The following is a 3,868-nucleotide window of genomic DNA, read 5'->3' as shown; positions in this document are numbered from 1 at the left end:
GCTGCCGCTGCCGCTGCCGCCGCTGCCGCCGCTGCTGCTCTCCGGCAGCCAGCCGCCCGCCCGGCACCGCGGTGAGCAGCGCCAGCGCCGCCGCCTGCCCAGGTGAGTCAGGTGTGCCTGGGGGTGGCGTCACTTCCTGGGCCGGGACCGGCCGCCCCCCGTCACCGCAGAGAGCTGAGGGCTACGTTCGCTGTCGGGGAGGGCATCTGTGGCGTGGCCTCTCTTGGGCTGGTCCGGCCCTCCCTTTCCCGAGTGCTGCTGCCAGCCTGGCGCAGGTAGCGGTCTCGGGGTCATAGCGCACTCCGTGGTCCCTCGGACGCGGCTGGGATATGCCTAGGGACAGAGCAGGGATTGGGGCTGGCCCTTTTTTCTCCCGACACCTGTAAAGGGCAGTACCACCAGTCGCGGGTGGCTTCTTCAGTGGTCCTTCAGTTCCCGGCACCCTGCAAGATCCCGTGTCCCGAAGCCTGGCAGTGCGGTGCAGCACGCATATCTAAATTTCCTCAAGTAAAAGCGATGGGGCAGGACCAGAGCACTTTGGAGCTGTGACAATTAAGTTGTTAAATACAAGGGAGAGGGAAGCACTCGGCAGCTGCGTGCTTGCTATAGGAACCCCAGAGGGTCTTTGTCCCTCCAGCAAAGGACAAACCCTTAACCAGTGCATGTTGCTCGGGTCTACGAGGCTCGGGTCAACCTGCTCTGGGTGGCAGAGGCTGGCCTCTGTCCAGGCACACTGTAAAGCAACAATCTGTAGGCTCTGGGAAACTAAACTGCCAAGGCTGATATGCCTCTGGTTTTTAGCTGCCCTTGGGAGGAGGTACTTTGATGATCCCAGAGGCAGATTTGAGTGCTTGAATCATTTTGTGGATCTGATTGCAGGTACCATAGGACTTGGACTAATGCATAAGGAGTCTTGGTCTGTTACTGAGATGCTGCAGTTTGAAAGAAGGTGCCTGCAACCTGTGGTCTGTAACATGATAGTAAAGAGGCTATTCCGATCTGCATCCTGACCTTCACACCTATTGTGTGTCTAAAGGTTAATGAAGCTCGTGCTTGTTTGTTATACTGAATATCAGTCTGAAGTTGATCTAGGCAGTTAGTGTCTGATCATTTAATCTGATGGGATAGGCAATAGATAGAGGACAATGTGTTTTAAAGCTAGGATAATGGCAGTAGGCAGTCTTGAATTTGCAAAGCTCCACTGAAAAAGAATCTATAGGCATGTTTAATTACTTTCAAAAGACAAGGGACATCAAGTCTGTTCCTAGGGCTTTATTCCATATGGACTTGTTCCTTCTTAATTTACTCCAGATTAAACTAAACAATGAGGACACCTATATATAAATAAATCAGGAATAAGAAATAGCTACGTGTAGAGAAAGCCCTTAGGTCACCTGCATGACCCAAAAATACACCTCTATCTGACCTCTTTCTCCTGGCTGTCATCCTAACTTCTTCCTTGCTTTAATTTGGGACTTTGGCTACAACTGGATCAGCCTGGACTCCATGCTCTCAAGGAGCTCTACTTAAGTTGAAGTGATTTGGAGAACCAGGGTCTCGGATACTATGTGTTAGAGAGGTGTGTACCACATTGTTCAAAATAGAACACCAGATGACCAGATGTTTTATTCTGCTGTTTCATTGGGAAGATGGTGAAAGATGAAAAACTGAGTTAGATAAAACCCCACTTGCACTTGACATTTTAGTTTAAGCAAAAAGTAGATTGTTTACTTTCTCTCTACACTGTGATTTCAGAATTAAGTCAACACCAGCAACAAAGAGGTGAGAGCTCATGATAGGACTTGGAAAGAGCTCACCTAGGCCTAAATAAAATTCACATTTAGGGTGCTTAGAGAACTGGCTGCCCAGACTCCAAGCTTTTAGTTCATGCAGTACAGGAAGGCTGGAAAAGCACACCAGAAGATCTTGTATTAAAGAGGCAGAAAAATAAGGTGGCAAGGGAATTCTAGAGCAGTCAGGTCCCTGACTAAAAATAAATATGTAGACAAATAAATAAAGAAGATGTGCTAATAGCTAGCCAGTCTGACAAACAACAGTCATTACTAGATTTACTGAGAACAAATCATGTGAAACCATGTATCTTTTTGTGGCAAGTCTTGTATAAATCTTTCTCTCCCATGCATATACATCAGCAGGGGCATCACAAAGAGACCCTCTTCTCATTCTGTTTCACTATCTTGCAGTATTTCTTGCAGTCCTTCAGAGAACAGGATTTAATCTAGTACTTTAGCCTTTTCTTTTCAGAATGAAATCTGAAGAGTTGCCTGATGTGTATGAAGTTGGCCAACCTAAAGTTTCATCAGATTGTGGGGCACCTTTATTCTGAGCATTAGAGCTAAACTATTTTGATTTGATGTTCTGCAAACAGATAGCAGATGACAACTGTGCAATAGCTTTAAAGCTAATATAAAAGAGCACTAATTTGCAACTTGCAGATTTCTGGGGAGATAAAACAAAAATCCACCTATTCACCCACTCTGCAAATATTTAAGCTATGGCATAGCTTTTTATACACAAACAGTGCAATACTGCAGCTGGCTTAAGCCAACCTACATCATCTTGGAAGGAGGCTGCCATTCTCTTTTTGTGTGGGTGCTTGTATTCACATGGTTGTGCTCAGGTCCACGTGGTTTAACAGTAACTGAATCAACTTAATGATCTCACTTAAAACAACTCCCTTGGTTAGTTTTCCGACAGATCAGAAAGCTGGCCTGACTTACCAGATGCTCATTAATATCCACAGGATGGGAGGCAAGTAGTCTGGAAGGGAACTACCTCTAAAGAGGAAGGTGATGAAAGGGGCATAGTTACACATTGTAGTAGATGTTGGAGTTCTTTGCTGATGTCATTTAAAGTACACCCTTGCAAACAGAAGTGTGGTGTGGAAATGAGCAGCCGGAAGAGGGTGGGAATTCTTAAACCAACTTTTCCACTGAAGAAAATGAACAAATAAATCACGGTGTACATAATCCTACTGAACTCCACAACATACTCCAGCCAGGCTGCTACTAGTGCCCAGTCAGACAAATCTATGAATTTTGGCTAGTTCAGAGATATAAGTTAATAGCAGCTCTGTCTGCTTAGCACCTCAAGAGTCAGGTCTTTTATAAACTGATCTGAACAACAGAAGTAAGACATGAATTAAAGAGCAAGTTTGGGACCATCCTTGGGCCTTCCCTCGTGTGTTTTCAGTGCTTGTGACTGTAGTAGTTGAACAAATCAGAACACAAGTTAATAAAAATCTCATGGCTTCCTCGTAAAGCTGAGAACTCTTTCAAGGCAGAAAACTGAGGCACATCATAAATGTGCTAGAGATCACATAAACTTTGCACTGTAGAGACAGTAAATGGAATGTACTCTGTATTTCATGTGATCTAGTAAGAAAATTACAGGTTTAGGGCTTTAAGTACATTCTGCAGATTGTTTTCAATACATCTTACTTCATGGAATTACATGCCAAAAACTACATCATGGCAACCATTCCTCTCCAAGATGCTAAACTTTAAAGCCTGTGCAAAATAATAGTGCTGCTTAATGATCCAGATTTGAGTTGTTGGTTTGGTTTTTTTTTTTTTCCAAGTGACAAATCCTGCACTTTTTCCCCAGCTGTTTTCTTAGAAACTGAAGTATTTTTGCAAACATTCTTCCTCTGTACGGATAAGAAAAAGTGCTTTTTTCAGAAATGTAATCAAGAAGCATTAACTCAAATTTTATATATGTATCATGTTTATGATGGTAGAGAGCCTGTACAAAGGGAAAAAAATACAAGTTAAAAGAAAGATTTATCACATCCATGTATGGAGTGAATGACCAAGATGGTTGTTTCTGTGGTATTAAGAAAAAGAAT

This window comes from Dryobates pubescens, chromosome 12 (assembly GCF_014839835.1).
Source record: "Dryobates pubescens isolate bDryPub1 chromosome 12, bDryPub1.pri, whole genome shotgun sequence".
Taxonomy (NCBI): Eukaryota; Metazoa; Chordata; class Aves; order Piciformes; family Picidae; genus Dryobates; species Dryobates pubescens.
This window is presented reverse-complemented; position numbering follows the sequence as displayed.